The sequence below is a fragment of the Lissotriton vulgaris genome, unplaced genomic scaffold (assembly GCF_964263255.1).
Source record: "Lissotriton vulgaris unplaced genomic scaffold, aLisVul1.2 SCAFFOLD_2398, whole genome shotgun sequence".
Lineage (NCBI taxonomy): Eukaryota > Metazoa > Chordata > Amphibia > Caudata > Salamandridae > Lissotriton > Lissotriton vulgaris.
The window spans coordinates 327,290-345,315 of NW_028255800.1; the positions used below are offsets into that span (position 1 = coordinate 327,290).

The window sequence follows — 18,026 nt, forward strand, 5'->3', positions numbered from 1 at the left end:
GACCATTTCAGAGTTGATCAATTTTAAAAAATACCCAGTGATGAGGGGCAATTCTCCTTCCAGTCAATACCTGCACTAGGGTAGAAACTAACCTGTTCTTTTTATTGTGAATTAAAACTGTTGCTGTACTAAGTGTCTGGAATATATTTTTATCATCACTACGAGAAGCCATTAACCTGTAAACTAAGTTCAGTATTCTTCATGTGGCATTGGCACATATTAAGATATAGAGCGGGACAGAGACAGCACACAACTCTTTTAAAAGATAGAACTGGATGCCTTTGGAAAGGCCAGTAGTCAGTTCAGAAAATCTTTATTCAATGATTAAAAAACATAAAAGCACATATATACACTTTAAAAATACAATTAAATACAATATCTGAACTCCATCTAAAAATCGCCTCTACAGATAAAAGGTAGAAACAAATTTTATCTTAAACATTGATTAATTCAGTCCTCTTGTGTTTCTCAACCTTACTGAGACTTTAATGAAATTCATAATACAGCATAAAGTGCGCATATCGTTTGCTCTTTGTAAAAAGAGCAGGGCAACTTTAGCATGACGGAACTTCGCATGTTTTAAGATATCTACCAAACATTTCCATCTAGGAGTCCTATAAAAAGGACATAAAAGTACAAAATGAAGGGTGTCCTGCGGAGACCGATTGTCGCGGCCGCAGGCACCCTTCTGCTCAATTGTTAAAATAAAACCTGGTGGATCAGCCAGAATATTTGGTAATGAATTGAGCCTAAAACGAGACATTAAGAAAAGATTCTGGGCATTGTGCATCAGATACAAATAATGTTCCATACCATCACGATTATTGATGAGACAATGGGCACTAACTGAGCGTTTGGAAGATTCCACTCCTACTCTACATGTGGCAAACTGATCAAGCAACATTTTTTTAATCGTCAGTTTGTCAAGGTTCGATATTGCACTGGGATTGCTAAAAAGATCATTCTCATCTAAACCCTCTTGGGTGTCCTTAATGTACTTTATGTAAAAAACAGAAGATGTCCCTTTGTCTAAAGCAAGTGGACCACTAATATGATCCAACAAGTTTGATGTTATAGATACGCCTATTTTTTGGCAAATATGACAGCCACACACAAAGTGAACTTACTAATATGAGAGGGACTAGCAGTAGATTAAATAAGTGTTTCGACAATACAAAGAATTATTAATCCTGACAGAACAAGGGATACACAATTTACAAAAAAACTATATTCACAAGTTTGTTGTTTAAAAACAAAACATACATAGGTTTATTGTACTTCATACAGTTGTTTCAACAATTGGCAACAAATTCATACATACATAGATTATAAATCACATTACTATATGGATAATACAAAAAAGTTTTTAAAATGATTACACAAACATATTAAAATTGTTCGAGAGAACAAGTGTCGACGCGGCGTTTCGGTTTTTGGCGATAAGCACCTTCTTCAGGACACATATATATATATATATATATATATAAGCAATGTTCCTGTTCCGCCACTGCTCGGCGGAGACAAAACCAGGTGCAAACCTCCAAGCCAACCCCGTTTCTGTAGCTCGTAGTGGTTCAGAAAGAAAATACAAATCCTCAAATGGATAGCAGAGTTCAAGATTTTATTGAATTAAAATCATAGGACCGGTGTCCATCCACGACGCGTTTCACTCCTCTAGGGAGCTTCATCACACACACACACACACATATATATATATATACACACATACATACACACACACACACATTTTCAGAATTCGGAAATAGAAATTCAAAGAAGCTGCCAACTTTTTTTTAATAGGGAGTTTTGCGGAATAAAAGGAAACAGTCTGGTTTGGAACTACTGAATTATGACAGTTTGTTTTACAAAGCTCAAAATAAAAACAGTTACGATTTCCAAAGAGAACTTCAGAATTACATACAACTCCTATCTTGCCTGTTTCAGCACATATTAGACTAATGCTGCATTGACAGGTTGGTTAGAAAGGATTCCAGAATAGAAACCGAGAAACTCAATTGGCAAAAGTCAAAGGATGCCACAAGTCATGCATCATAGCACAAAACCATTAAATGATGGTGGAAGATTGTACTTCAAGTATAGCGTTCCTTTCTAGAGATGCAGCACTATTCAAACAAATTTCTTAAATGTATCTGTGAATTGTCGAAGACCGCCAATATTACCCTATCTCATCATCCTTTGAAATAAAGTGGAGCAGATACCAATTCTGGAAACGGTCTACCCAAGAGTAGATTCACATTGGTTGTATTCCAAAACATATATTATATATGTATTCATATAAATGCCAAATACATCAAAAACAGTTTTATAAATTAGAGTATGATTACCTCTTCGGAGGTGGGCATACACAGCTAAACACAATGACCATAGCAACAGAAGGTTCAAATTCCCTTCATCTCTATTGCCAGTTTCCACATTAGTGGACACTGTCGATCGTAACAAATGTAACCAAAACTGCGATTCTTAAAACATTATCAGTCTGTTTGCAGAAAATCTTAAGCATGATAGATGAACAAGCAAAATGATAATTCACAAATATTAATACATCCTCAAGCTACACTCTGGCTAAGATAAATAATGTACTTTTTCAAAGACATTAGCTAAAAGAAACTTAATTCAGTGTTTGTAATTTCATACAGAAGGCTCACAAAAAATAGTTTAATTTAAGAGAAGGGTAACTCAATATCACATTAAACACCATCTTTAAAAAGAAAATATTTCTGCTTACTTAAATTGTGGGAAATTCTTATGCAGCTCCAAGCCCGCTATCATGAAGTAGCCGAGCGAGACACTTCTGGATCTTCAGTGTTACGGAGTCAACACATGGGCAACTCACAGAAATGAATGATACCTAAAAATAACAAATACAATTTTTGATTAAGACAAGCAGGAACCAGAGCATCTGAAAGAACACAGATCAGAGGAGTGGTACATACATTTTAGTGAAGCCACTGCAGAAACAGAACACTACACCATGTAAACCCAAGCAAATAAAACCCCTTGGTAGAATTCAAGAAAATCTAAATTGCCTGCGTTCAGCATGCCATGGGGAAAACTGTGCTCCAGGAGATTACATGGTGTTATGCCTCTAACAGAAATGACAATCATCCAAACAATATATAGATTACAGATGGACTATAGTTCATCTGTAGTTCTGTTTAAGCCCCACCAAAACCAATGGGAGGAGCGGGGAATAGTTCTGTAAGACTTGCCCTCAGTTTCATCAAACGGATATAGATAAACCAGAAGTTGAGGGTGGCTCCCAAAACAAGCAGTGACCATTCGCGCTCCTTAGTGCTCACCAGGCACAGAAAGTGAATGTGTTCTTATAGAAGCCTCACCCACATGCTAGGACACGATGATGAAGCATTCTGCATGATTAGCATGTGGGTGAGGGTTCGTTAAGACCTGTGCCTGGTGAGCACTAAAGGAGCAGGGCAGTTATGTTTAAGCTGCTTACTTCATTCAGATTCCTACTAATGGTAGCGCCATTTGAGGAATCTGTACAAATACATTTTCAAAAGAGGATCTAGCCACAATTGCAAGCCAAACGCATTTGATGCAGACTTGGGTGGAATGTTAGTTCTATCAAAGAACACAATCTGAGATGTATCTATGCTTTCTTAGCAAAAAGACAAAGTCTTGGTATATCTCAAAATCATCATGTTTCGTGTAAATCTATTCAGTGGTTTCTAAGAAATTCAAAGTGTAAATACTGCTAACTGGTTTAAAAATGCAAACTTTACTGTAACCTACATCACCAGGTTAACATATCAAGGATCCGCACTAGGCAAACTTTTATTAATCAACCTATGGCCAGATGTATCAGAGGGTTTTACCCATTCTGTGTCTATGGGAAAATGTGTTCATACATATGGCCTCTAGCCATTACACAACTAAGCTTCCTACAAACTAATCACAGATAACCATGCACCAACCAAAAGTCAATACACAACCAACTAATGGAAACCTAAAAACAGGGCCATACTAATGGTACACGGTTCTACATAAATGCTGATACTTTTTAGTTTTGTAAGGTATGTGACCATACTTTTAACACACATTTTTATTTTGAATCTAAAGACTTGCAGGGGAAAAAACTAAAAGTGTACTATATTAACTTGTCCATGCTAATGGTAGTGCACTAAGCAGATTAAGATCACTTTGAATAAGTCCAGCCACATTTATTTCAGAAAATAATGCATTTAGAACATCTGACCTACTTCAACTTTTAAACAACACACCGGGTTCTTCTTCAACCTGTGTTAAGTGTCACTGACAGCAGTATCTGAAAAAGCTTTTGATTTGTCGTATCCTGGCATGTGACCAGGATTTTAATGCAAGTCACGATCAATCGAATTTTTTGGTCTGGGAATTCATGTCTGCATATTAACATAGTGCCTGGGGTTGGTTTTATTTTTAGTTCAGCAAAAGGGAGATCTGTATGCCTTGGGTGTGAATTTATCAGTCTATGTCTTTGTCATGATGCCTATTTTCTATCTCTCTAAAGTGTGATGTAGCTGGTGTTCGACAAAAGAGTTCCAACATTGTCAGTTGTTGGGGTCAGGTATTCCAGAGAACATGCTGACTACATAGATCTGTACATCATATGTGTGACTGTAATAATCCAAGTTTCAAGATAACTTACAGACTCCAGTCATCTTTACAAGTTTGCCATGTTCAACAATTACTGTTCTGCAACCTAAGCAGAAGAAAAGCTTCTTTCAGTAGTATCGGAAAATTATTTATACATATGAAGCACTACTGCCAAGTGGCCCGGCATGCCATGAGCAAGAACTTTAATTACACTAGACTTTTTAATCAACAGTTTTTCATAGGAGGTAACTTCTAGTTTTGGTAATCTAATGGCAATTATGGGCCTATGAGCAGGGCTGCTGCAATTATCTGACTGTGCTGTTTTTTTAAGACTCATGTTAGATTATATTTACTGCATAATCCACCACCTGCTGCATATGCATAGCTAAACAAAAATATTTTCTAGCTCTAATGGATGAGCAGTTACAAATTATGTTGCAACGTGCTTGCATGCAGTGTAAAACTATTTGCAATGGTTAACTGGTTATCTTTCAGTAGCTTATTTCTGTATTTGTTTGTTAACCTGGTACTAGTGTGATATATTTGCCTATACCGTCTTACCTTGTGTAATGTAAAAGTTACAAAAGAATACTAACACATTTGCCTTTTTTTTGCAGCATATATTGGTGCCCCCCAGACGCATAATTCCACTAACCCTAAGAAAGTGCTGTCAAGCAAAAAAAAAAAAAATTGAATCGACTCAAGGTGACATGACATTTTTTAAGTGTCCCTTTAAAGGTTTACGGTACAGTGTCTTAAAACGCATGTTGTTGCTGTCACATGCCTGCCATAACAAAACAAGCTTAAAGTATAAATACGTAAAGTATGCAACAAGAGTCCAACATATGTAATAACAGCCTCCGTATAAGAAAGATAAGTCTTCGTGGAATAAGTACAAATGTTAATAACATGGGGAAAAAGAAGACTAGCCGAACAATCTGCATCCACTTTTTGTAAATACAATTTAAAAAAAAAAACACGCAACAGAATCTGGCTTCCTCGCTTACGGCCGACTTAGCCATATTTCATATCTCACTTTAAAGTGAAACGTTCGGAAAACCTAGATTTTCTTCGAACATTTCCATAATGTCGCTGTTTTTCAAGGTCCAGAACTTCATGGTGAGTCACAAGAGAAATTTTGGCCGATATTTAACTTTCCAACTGAAGCAAACTAGATGGATCGTGGGATTGGACTGCTACACGAACATGACAATTTTACTTACAATAAGAGTGGGCAAAAAATGTAAACAATTTCGTGCTGAAAACTGATGCATTACACTTTCAAAGAGAAGTCTCTTAAATGGAGTGAAAATTAAGATTATCATTATTCAATCTGTAAGTTAATGGTGTTCTAAACAAGTACATCCTATGAGATAAACGATGGTGGCAGCGAGAAGACACCAAATCAAGACTGTGAATGGCAAAACACAAATGTGTTGAGTAGCGTGGATTTATACTAGAATGCGACCAGGGTCTTAGAAAATGCTTAATTGTGTAAACTGGTTGTAATGACAATGGGGTACGCTTAAGCTGCAAGAGACTGCTGTGCTTCAGGTGTTAGATGCTGTATGGGTCAGAGGTTAACAAGGACCACGGTATGGCAAAAGTAGGTTGATGAACTTAAACTACATGAGGGGAGGCAGAGGGAAACGTGAGAATATTTAGAGCGGAATTAGGGATAATCTGAGCTTATTTGTTATCCTTCCACATGGTGTTTTTTTATTAATATTTAGTGAGCTGCAGCAACACATACTTGGCAGCTCGCCGGTGTGAAGTCTAGGGCACACAGCACACGTGCGGCCGCTCTCTCGGCTCGGCTCCACTTCCTCTGGCACCGCTCTCAAGAGCTCATCGCTGCTGGCGGAACTGAGAGCCTCCCGGCCGCAGGGCCTTCACTAACGGCCGGCCAAGCCCCCACAACACAATAGCTCCCGAGCCTCAAACAAGGAGACGCTCCACGGCACCCAGCACTTGTCGCGCTTCCGGGTGCGTGGCGTCGCGCCGTCAGATACGCACGGGCACTTCCGGTCCTGAGCGTCCTCGCGCGAAATGTGAAACCAATCAAAGACTGAAAGGAGTAGCCTGGTTGCCGACATAGAAAAGGGACGAGAAAGAAAAGTAGATGCTAGTTCAACAGAAGCCATGTGGGTCAAGGTTGGAAGGTTAGTATTTTTTCTACATCTATGACGGCCCCACGCTGGGGCTTTGTCTGACCTGGATACACACCCTCCGGCGGGGAGGCGCGCGGGCCACGCCTGGCTGCCGGCCCCAGAGGAGTAAACAGCGCATTCTATCGTCGCTGTTAGCGCCTGGTGCTATCACTGCTGCTTTCAATAAACAATGCGTGTCCCTCATTTCCTCTCCGTGAACTTGGCGACGCGGCGACGCGGCGACGCGGGAGCTAAGGTCGCTGCTGTCGCCAAGATTATCGGCCATTTACAAAACAATGGCCCGCCCTGTCTCTAATGTGCTGCCGCAAACATCGAGTTTTAAACAAGCCAACATTAGATGAAAATAGCCAATGCTGAATCCAGACCATCTGTCTAGTTCGGTGTTGATGTATGTTTTTCAGTGCCCATGCCATAATGATTAATTGGCATAAACGTGGGCGTCACAAATAAGGTTTGTAAATAAATGACTCAAGTTCAGAGGTGTTTAATTGGACGACTTCAGCCGTAAACCATGAACCTAACAGGCATGCAATGCACAGAGTAATCTATTGTCAATCTCCATTTCGAATAGAATACCAAATTGAAAATTAAATTAGCAAAAACAAGCAGAAATTAGTAAACAGATCGTAATTCTGTGTGTAGTGCATGGGAAACTCACGTTTTAAAAAAATACATGACGTTTAATCAGCTTTTCAAAACGGTATACATTCTTATGAAAAATAGAACCGCTCTATAAACGTGAAAGTGTGTTCATATAAAGTGAAAATATGTTATATGCATACATGCCAACATTTCAGGAGAGCAAAGTGGGAGATTAAAAAAAAATTGGGAGAATGGTGCTTTGAATCGGGTTACTGGCATGTATGTGCTTTGGAACGGTGCTGCTGCAGGATTGGACATTTGAAACGCAAATGCAGGTTTTTTTCTTACCTTTCAGAAGCATTGAGCATAATGGCAGGCAGAGAGGGTGATGCAAGTGTTGGGCACTGGCCTGGCAGGTTGTTGGCAGTGCATGCACCCCACCCCCCTGTGGCACCCCCCCTCCCCCCAGTACTTAGTAGGTCTTTAAAAGATGATTCCCTTGTTAATGACGCTGTGTTGGTTTTTCACCCCTTCGAGAGCCCCTGCATCTCCACACTTTGCTGGAAGAATTAGCACTTTACACAATGCCAAGCCCTGTCAGCTGAAACCCAGAGGAATCGGGTTTTTGCTTGTAAGAATCGGGAGGCGGGAGACTAGCCTTCAAATCGGTAGTCTCACGCCTGAAACGGGAGGGTTGGCATGTCTGTATATGGGATAGTTCAGCTTTAAGTGGAATGAAAAAACTGGGAGTCTCTCAAAGGGGCGTGGCCAATGTAATTAAGAGTGTGGCTTAAAAACACGTTAACTAAAATGTGTGCTTAGCACAGTGTGCCGCCCGACTTGTATTTTTCCCGTTTCAGTCAATGCAACCAGATATGATACAACAAGTAACAGCTGGGGGACTATCAAATTGGGACAACCACAGCCTTGGAGGTCTGTTTCTCTGAGGAGGCAAGATCTGCCACACATCTAAAACACCTTAGGGCAAAGGCAGACCGAGCCATCCGCTAATTGAGGCAACAACTTAAGTCCAACATCTGATCTAATACAGACAGTCTTGAAAGCAAAACTTATCCCAGCGATTAGTTATGGCCACTTGTTCTTTATGGGCAAGTTGGATAGTTTTATAATAGCAGCATAGGTCAAAGCCTATAAATTAGTGATGCTAGCCTCGCGGCAAGCCAGAAGAGCAAGGCTAAGACTGGATCTTGGCCTCGGGAGGCCTGAGTTGAAGTTACAGGGGGATCTCATTAAGTTGCACATCAGAGTCTTAAGAGCTCCAAAACACTCACTCAAACACTACTTGGGGTCGATCTTCAAGGAGGAGCATTCACCCTGGCACCTTGAGCTGGAGCAAGCAATTGGCAGCATAAGGATACAAGCTGAAAGCCTGCCCCGGCCCTTAATGCCGTTCTCAGCATGGATAAAAGTTGTGGCAGACATACGATCACTTCAGCACAAATGGATCACAGCGGCACTGGACACAACATATACCCTGGGGAAAGCCCATCGCTATTTACGTGAAGCATTGTCCGTTCAGGCACGTAGGAAAATTGTTTTTATGCAGCTCACAGTATTAAGAATAACAGACTTCAATCCAGCATGGGAATGTAAGGGGGAAAACGTTTCCTGCAGGTTATGCTCCTACAGAAAGGAATCTTGGCTAAATCTGTTGTGTTGCTGTCCTACCACGGCTAAGGATAGCCAGCGGTTGCTTAGCCCTATATTCAAGGCTAAGTGTTTGAGGACTTGCAAGGAGGCCTCTGACTCGTGTTCCACCAAAACTGAGGAAACCAATATAATAATATTAAAAGAGAGTTTTAGTGAAGTTCACACAGATATTCAGACTGGCACTTGACAAGCAGTCTCAGGCTTTATAATATGGGCACGGGCTAAGACACTGCATGCATTAATCAGCACAAAGCACTTCAATCTATAGGACAATACAATGAGGCATGGACAAAGTCCACAAATGGGCCAAATAATGTACTAATAACCTGCATGCAGCACCAGTACAAGGTCACCAGGTATTGTATATTAACAAAATGCTGAGCGTTGAAGACTAATGATAGTTCACATATGTCTATCCAGCGTGAGGAAATACATTCGCAATACAGACATGGTAGAGCACTCGTCCAGTAAGAGCCAATGTAATCTAACCCAAGGACAATAAGTCCGTGTACCCATGTAAACAGAAGAGTAACAGTTGGTGGCTATGCATAGGATGGGGTATTTGCACTTTATAACCTTTCTACCTGCACAAAGCACTTTACAATCTCTGAGAATGTTCTGATAGCAAGCGTACATGAAGTATTTAAACTAGGAAATCGAAAGTAGGCATAAGAACATTAACATTTGAACCCAAAACCTTACTTACAAGCTACAGTAGGCTGTCGAGGAACTGTACTGGGCCGAAAAGGAGAGCACATTACACCTCAATGCTGAGGTTAAGGTCGTAAATCAGGTAGAGGGAACAAATAGTTAAACAAAATAATAAATTATTTAAATCGGGGACTTAACAAATTTGCTTTTACGGTGGGATAATTTTAGTGTACGCAAAGTATCACAATATCAATTGAAGATTGCCTCATCTGCAAAGAAAACAACCAGGACTCTAGAAGGCAATTACACCGAGTAGGCATGCAGTTTTGGAAGTTGGGGAACAAGTGGGGTGGGACTCCTGTTACTGTAATGATTTTAATTAATCGAACATTTAATACATTTTCTGTAATTTTTCGATCACAATGTGCTGCTTAGAAATTCATTATATTGTTTATCTGAAAGGCAACCCATTTCAGTGCTAGACATGATGTCATATTTGACAACAGTCATGACCCAAAAAGAGGTAAAAACTTTCAGATCTCAAAACCAGTAATTGTCATGTTAGAATAACACAAAAATATGGCAACGTGTAACAGTTGGCCCATTCATGACTTTGCAAGAAATGTCTAAAAAAAGGGGGGGGGGGCATTTCCCAGCTTTTTTAACCAAACAAAAGTCAAATCTGTTGATTATCAGTGCTTTCTTTACAAATAAATGCAGTATTTGCACAGATCAGAAAAACCTACCCAAACGAACTCACACCTTGTTGCTTCGCATCAGCGAAGTGGCCATTTGAAGGGGGTGTTCATGTTGTGCTTTGCTGTTTAGCCGTTCGCTTCAGTCCATTGCTGCTAAAATATTTATTTTGGTCAGTCAGCAAATCGTGTCCTGTAAATCAACCGGGAAAGGGCACAACGGTCGAAGTCCTGGATAATTTCAGTTTGTTGTTTGAAAACAACACTTTTTGATAGCAGCTCAAGACTGCCAACTGTTTTCACTTATTAGCTGTTGTTTTGTACCACCGCAGCAACTGGGACACGTCAGCTGCTTCTTTTGTTGTTTCAGGCAATATTTATTCACACTTTATTTTGCAGAACTCTTGAAACTTGAGAGATAGGCCAATCTCTTTACCAGTCAGAATGGTGGGTTTGTCCTCTGCCAGGGAGAGTATACTGTAGAAGCACAAACCTGCAGGTGCTCCATGGCATGAGGCAACACTTCAAATCACCCCACCCCTTTCCCAGACTTCACTTAGAGTAGGAGCGTGGAGGACAGATTCATTCTTAGGCCTTTTTCCACGCCGATGGTCAAAGTGCATAAAACGGACTCAACATCTCATAAGCTGACGACACCCAATTCATCCTCTCCCTCACAGAAGACACAGCCACCACCATATGCAACTTTCAGAACGTCATGACTAACGTCGCCAACTGGATGAGATCCAGCTGCCTGAAACAACCCAGACAAGACAGAAATCCTAATCTTCGGAAGAAACACCTCCCCATTGGAAGACACATGGTGGCCCACAGCACTCGGACCCTCACATACTCCCACCCACCACACCCCCAGCATCATCCTAGACAGCGATCTATCCATGAAGCGTCAGGTCAACACAGTAGCCGCCTCCTGCTTCCACACCTTCAACATTATTTTCAGGTGGAAAATATTCAGTAACTGTTATCTTCAGGTAACTACATACATAATATCATGCACCCACATTAAATTAAATGCAACTTAAATGAATCTTTAGGAAATATATCATGCTGGTAGAAAGTTCAGTTAGTTAATGAGATTACCTTTAGATGTTGGACTACACTGGGAAGGTCACTTATTTGAATCCTAGTTGGTGCACTGGGGAACACTGACATGTATTTAGAATGCTTTGAGGTTATAGTCTGTGACAGTAAAGTACTATGGATAATCAAGTCAAAGGTTTACATAACCGTTGGTAAAGTCATAGATGTTTGCTTTTCATGATTCCACAGTGGTGCCTTCTGAAGACACCCACCCACCCTCACTGACTCCCACAAACACTAACTTCACAGCTACCAACCCCAAGCAGCTCCATCTTGGGACTGCAGTACCTGCCTGCCTTCTCCTGGTGGAGGGCTGCTTTCTTCTTATTCCCCATCTCATTGCAGGATCTGAAGTAGTCTTCTGTTCACTGCTACCCTGCATCTGAAGCTTAGCTTAGCAGCGGCAGACCTGATATGCGTTGTGACATGTCCTCCAGGCTGCAAAGACACCAACCTATGCCTCAGTATGCCCTGCTGCTGCACATCTCATACCTTGAGACGACAAAGCTACTTGCTGCACAGCAAGAATCACATAATGAACTACAATAGAGTTAGCACTGTATAATCCGTAATTAGAATTGCCTTGGACACAGAAAAAAAGGAAAACCACTGTTCTATTGAATGCAAATAACGTATTTTTTTTTCTTGAAGGTCACCCCAGCCCTAAAAGGATAGCGCAACTGCCAAATACAGAGTGTCTTTTAGAGCTGAAGAGAATACATAAATAGGAGCAGGCAGTCTGGACCGGCCTTAACAAACCTCCCCTTCAATAAGATTACATTTTTCTCAGTTCCTAAGCAAAGTCCTGGATTGGAAAGATGTTTATGCTGGATGTACAATTTGATGCTGTGTCTGGTCCTGCTGCTTAAGTGACACACAAAGCAAGAAGGTGCATGGCGGGTAACTTCATAAATTATCAGTCTCATATTGGGTAGCATGGGAACATCAGGCTCGATTAGTCTGTCTGCAAGGTCTATTACAAAAATGCCATCATGTGCGGGAACCCAATGTAGGGAACACTGGTCAAAGTGAGCAGGATCTGAGGGGCACATAGTACTCATAGTTTTTTAGTCTAAGAAAACATGATTCCCCTACTTTTTGTCAAAAGACAACCTTTCCGGGACAGTTAATTCCAATAGTTGAAATGCTTCAGCGGAAGTGTAAGGAAGTGAGTTTCCTGTGCTGTGAAAGCAAGAGAAGGTCAGGCGGCTAAACAAGCCTTCTTGCCAGGGTCCCTGCTTCCTAAAACATATTTAGGTGTGCACAGCTGGTCAACCTACAAATGTAAGGCTGCTTGGAAGTTGGTATTGGCTTTAATTAACAGAATCACTTAAAGCTTCCTGATGACACAGATTTCTTGTTTTTGAAAGGCACTGCATTCTGAGCTGTGAAGTGTGTGCTTTTAAAAGACCGGTATGAAAAAAAAATCACTACATACATCTGGGTATTACTAAAATTTATATTTTGGAAGCATTTTATTTATCTTAAACTATTTTGTAGGAACTAATCTTAGAATCTGTGTAATGCAAGCTTAAAAAATTAATTGCATAATCACAGTGCTTTCTGTCACAGACTGAGATCTCAGATCTAAACATAGTCACTATTCTCGACTGCACCAACCAGGTTTCAATTTTGTGGCTTTCTGGTTACATACACAGACCTCTGCAGTGCATTAACTAATATAGGTTTCATAATGTACAAGAGTGCACTTCCACTAATCGTCAAAGCTTTAATACATTTTTCATAGAATCTGTTTCCTTAAATGTAGATACCTGAAGGTGAAAGACCCAAAAAGGTACAGAACATTTTTTTTGCCTTGAATTTGAAACCACCCACTCACTCACCCTGCCCCCATTGGGTGCAGCATCATAGTTTCCATATTTTTTTTAATGCACTTCGACCGCTGGTAGTTAACAGCTAGTCACTGCTAATAAAATAACCTGGCAGTTTTGGGACGGTCACAAAGCTATGCCTGACCAGAACATGGGAATTTTAAATTGTCAAAATGGAATTCATTTCCAAGGCAGGTAAACAGGGAAGCTTTTGGGTGAGCAGGTGAAAGCTGTGGGATGGAGGCACCTGCCAAATAAAAGGCAGTTCAGAAATGGGCTTCCCCAATCCAATACAGCATCAGGTGTCCTGTAAAGGGGCAAACTTGTTTGTTAGAAAAAAACGTTTGTTTGCAGTCCCATCTACAATTTTGTAAATATATGTCCCTTTATTTTTCTTTGGGAACTCCATTCCCCTCTGAATTTCCTTTCAAAATTCTTTACACTAGAGCACCCCCTTTGCACGTTCCATTTGGAGCAACCTTTCATCTATTTATCTTGGACTTGTCTTTTCAAGTTTTTTCTAATTCATTGGTTAATTAAATTGAATAAATGCATGCCCTTTTGAAACCATTGGTTGTTGCAAATCCTATATCTCTATGTGAAATCGGTTTCATGTTACCGCAAACTGACTAATCAAATGCTCTAAGTTGAACAAATAGTATTACAATAAGCGATCCAGGACCCTTGTTTTTCGGACTAATTGATATCCAGGTCCTAAGGATTTCTTGTTGGGTTACCCCATTGATTATAATGAAAAGGATAAGAGGCATATGCGGTCCATTATTTTACCATTTAGTTTTTACTTGTGAGCATTGCTTTTAGGCTAAAAGGAGTTTAAGGGCCTCATTAAGTGTTTGGCGGTCCACAGACAACCGGAAACGCAGGGGCACGGCAGTGACAGACTTCCTATCGGCCTATTATGACCAGGGTGATCGGGCTGCCCTGGGTCCACCGCAAATGCCAGGGATCAGAGCTCTCTAGCGGTGGTGCGGCGGTCTTGAGGTCACAATATGCTTGACTGAGCCGCTGCAGCCCGCCAAGCATATTACGAGTTTCCTCTTCGGCAGACTTTTTATGGCAGTGTGACCGACATGAAAAGTCTGGCGGTGAAGAAACAAAGGGGGTCACAGAGTGCCCCCTTGTGCCTGTGCGCCATGGGGTACATGCAGGGGGGCACTTGTAGTGCCCCCCTGTGTGCATGCACCTCTATACCTTAATGGCCCTAAGTATGCACTGGCAATCACCAAATCATACACTAGGACAATCATACAGTCGTGAAGAAAAGCTCTGCAAGGCATCTACGGTCAAAAGGAAATGATGTAAAGAAGTAAAATCTAATGCAGATTCTCTAAGCTGTGTAAAAAAGGATAACTTTTTTAACCTTTAGCCATTGCATATCCGTTTTCTTTTGATGGCAGGAACAATGTAATAAAGCAGTTCAGTCTGAAAACGGGGTGATCGTATTTCAATTCTCTTTTAGTACAAACAGTGTAAAGATTTGCTTATGGGTTGGCAAAGAATACTGATAGGAGGTAGGCATTAGGGGCCGGATGTAGGTCGGTAACGGCCGAAAATCGGTATTTTCGGCCGTTACCGACCGAGATTCACAAAATGGTATGTAGGGCCACATATTTTACAGATTCGGTAAATTTACCGATTCGGTATCAATGAGATGTAGGTGGGACTCTTCTGAGTCCCACAAGCCTTACAGAATCGGTATTTTACCATGAAATCCAACTTCATGGTAAAATACCGATTCCGGTGTGCATGCACATGTGTGCATGCACACCTGTGCCATATGACAGGCAGACCTGCCCTTAGGGCAGGTATGCCTGCCACATGGCCCCCGAATCTTTTTTGGGGGTGCTAGAGGGTGTTAAAGTGACACCCCCTGCACCCTTGTCAAAATCTGTATTTACCGATTCGGTAAATACCGACCGGTAATGCCCCATTCATTCCTATGGGTTTCAAAGCCCATAGGAATGAATGGGGCATTACCGGTCGTATTTACCGAATCGGTAAATACAGATATTTACCGATTCGGTAAAAGGAACATCTGGATGTTCCTACATATCCACCCCAAAGATTTACCGATTTTTAATTACCCAATCGGTAGAATTCGGTAATTAAAATTCGGTAAATCTATTTTACCTACATCTGGGCCTAGGAGCTGCAGATTTCTAAGGTTCACTTCAACTCTATGAAAACAAAGGCTTGTCAATGATGGCATTTATATCCACAACTCCATGGAGATGTTTTATTTTCATATATTAGTATTTTCTAGTTGTTGCCTGACAACAATAGTGACGTCATTGTGTTTTACAGTAATGCACACACAAAGGTAAACTTGGAAAAGAAGACAATATCTAGCGCAACACTGGGTGTAAGATACAGAGGCAATAGTGTTACGTGTTTTTGCCCCATGAGAGCTAGATTGGCTGCGTAATTGGACTGCATAAGCTAGTGTGCGGAGTGGCCTAGTTTTGTCATCACAAAGCTGTTACATAATTATTTAGTGATATAAATAGCCTAGTCCCGAGCACAATTGCTCATAAGAAAGTTATCAATTTGCCCAACTAAAACGTGTTTTTTAAAAGTTATTTTTACGGTATTTGTTGTTCATGTGTACTAATCTCTCTGTGGAAAGACTGAAGCTAGTGGAACATGCCAAGGTGAACCAGGATAGATGGGAGTTTTTATTTGGAGGCTTGGATAAATGTTTCCTGAACCAAAAGTGGCTGACTGGGTCCTTCGAGTTAGGGAGAACCGAGCCCCTGCTATTATGAAAGACTGCAGTAGAATACTGTATTTACAGTATTCCTGCGTCCAGGTGCTAATAAAGAGATTTAATGCAAGAGCTGAATATATGTGCACTATCAATAAAGTAACCAAGAATTGGAAATGCCAAGAGATATGGCTTATTACCGAGAGTGCCTCTTCCATCACTGGTGTGTTCAAGGACTCCGGATAGATGCACTCTGCTACTCATCCCATTTACACATCGATTGATTGATTCTTGCATTCACCCACTTACCAAACCAAAATTAAACATACACAAATTCAAAATAAATATGTAAGATATGCAAGCTAAATTAAAAGTAGAAAGTAAACAACCTGCTGACTATATAAGGTAGCATATTCTTGCAATAAAAATAAAATTATACATAGCAGTGAGCAAAAACCTTGCCATGGTACTAGTTCTAACATGGCTGCCACGTTTAGAAGCAATGTGGTGGCCATCTTGGAGCAAAAACCAATAATACACTATTCTTATTACCATTCCAAGTTGATCAATAAATATTGCACTGGGCTGCTCGAACTGTACTATATATAATGTTTCATATTTGTACAGATCCACCTTAATGCTTAAAAGGGTAGCAGTGTGAAGGACTGGATGTAGAGAAAATACCAATGTAGCTGCACAGAACAGAATAATGCATTTTAAGTTGTCTAGTGTCTCCTTAAAACGGTCCCAGTTGGGAGGAAGAAACCACAACGGATGAAACTGCTGTTTTGGCAATCTTGTAACTAGTGTTTACATTGTAAAAGAAAGAATGCAGGGGCCCAGGACTTTGCTTAGAAGCTTGCAGCAGGTGCCACTGAATGTACCAAGGCTGCGTAGTCCTGAATCCACCTCATGCCTTTTTAATCGACTACCAGATATCGCCTGCCTGTTTATCTCACACTTGCAAGTTCCTGCCTATTTCTGTTGCAACAGTTTTTACATCTTTCTCTTCCTCCGTCTATCTGCTTTGTATTTTCCAGCTCTTGTTTTCTGATGCAGAAAAATAAGTGCTGGTCCCCAAAACATGCGGGCTGGTGGCCCCCACTGGATCAAATTAAGGAATGCTATTAATGTGGGTTCACCATCATTCGAAATCTCTGGGTTGGCGGCGAACTGCCCTACAATTCTTTAATGCACAGTTTTGGGCTACAGGAACCCATGCAGGTTGGGGTGGTGGGGGATTCTCTCTGACTCGGGGGAGGGGGGGGGGGGATAATTGGAGTTTTAATTGTTTATTTCATTTTGTTGAATAGTCATGCTCATAAATCTACCAGCAAACGCATTGTAAGAAAACTCAGAGCCTTGACCCCGGAGGGTTGGGAGGGAATTGACGATTACTAATGGGAACCTCTAAACAAGCGACGCTACGTACTTTGTCATGGAATGTGAATGAACTGGGGTACAAAATAAAATGTACCCAGGTTCTGCAGCACATTAAAAGCCACCTCCCTGATACTGTACTGATGCAAGAAATGCACCAGAAGGGAAATCATTACAAGGCCCTAGATCAATTCGGATACAAACTAGAATCTCACTCTCATTTCACATCCAACTCCCAAGGGGTACGCATACTGGTTAAGAAACCAGTGCCACTAACAACAAAGAAAATATAGTCGGATACTTCGTGGTGTCATGTAGCCTTATCTGGCAGCTGGGAGGGCCAACCCTTAAACCTCTGTTCCGTTTTTACGTCCCACCCAAACTGCACATTACTATCCTGCCACAGTTCAATGCTTCGGAACTGCCTCCTAGGATTCTTCTGGTAGGGGGGATGTAAATGAAGTGATGGACCCCGAAATGGACTGCTTGAGTTCAGCAAGAAAATAGGTGGGAGGGGGGGCCTCCCCGACTTCGCCTCCGCACTAGGCCTGACAGACCTGTGGAGAATCCAGAACCCCTCTTGAAACAATACACATACTATTCA

General features: G+C 41.0%; 1 protein-coding gene across 2 annotated transcripts in view; it reads right to left on the reverse strand.

The window, feature by feature from the left end:
- The window catches only part of LOC147658892 (F-box-like/WD repeat-containing protein TBL1XR1), a 294,359-nt gene extending 287,692 nt beyond the window's left edge, over window positions 1–6,667 (reverse strand). The window contains exons 1-2 of one of the 2 annotated variants that reach the window (XM_086952052.1): window positions 6,368–6,667; window positions 2,747–2,869 (exon numbers count right to left, since the gene is read on the reverse strand). The gene's annotated coding sequence lies outside the window, so the exon portion shown is untranslated. The remainder of the gene's footprint in view (window positions 1–2,746; window positions 2,870–6,367) is intronic. The other variant, XM_086952053.1, reaches the window with a different exon arrangement.
- Window positions 6,668–18,026: the final 11,359 nt, after the last annotated feature.